The sequence below is a fragment of the Eurypyga helias genome, unplaced genomic scaffold (assembly GCF_000690775.1).
Source record: "Eurypyga helias isolate BGI_N326 unplaced genomic scaffold, ASM69077v1 scaffold30773, whole genome shotgun sequence".
NCBI classification, from domain to species: domain Eukaryota; kingdom Metazoa; phylum Chordata; class Aves; order Eurypygiformes; family Eurypygidae; genus Eurypyga; species Eurypyga helias.
Window position 1 is genome coordinate 8249 of NW_010241060.1, and position 420 is coordinate 8668.

Here is a 420-nt window from a genome sequence, read left to right on the forward strand (position 1 = left end):
CCTGCAAGGCCGGGCCCCAGAGAGGTTAAAGCTCCCTCTCAGGGTGCAAGGAAAGGGGCAGGATGTGCCCCGGTCTCCTTGACCCCCTGCTACATTGCACCCTCCTGGACCCAGGTTTCACCTACGCCTCATTCCTTCTTCCTTGCTTTAGAGACACGGAAGATGGTAACGAGGTTGTCTCCTTTGCAGCACCCCTACCCCATCCTGCCCACCAAGCCAGAGGAAGAGAGGATGCTCCTGCGTCTCGGGACAGGGGTAGGAGCTCAGAGGTCAATGCAGGCTGCAGTGGGTCTGGATCCAGGGTCCCCACATCCCCCCCACCCTCATTCACACCCCACTGAAGATGAATACCTGATCATTTGCTTTGGTGTGAGGATCTGGCCTGGCTCTTCCATTTGCAGCCCCAAGAAAGAGGTATCT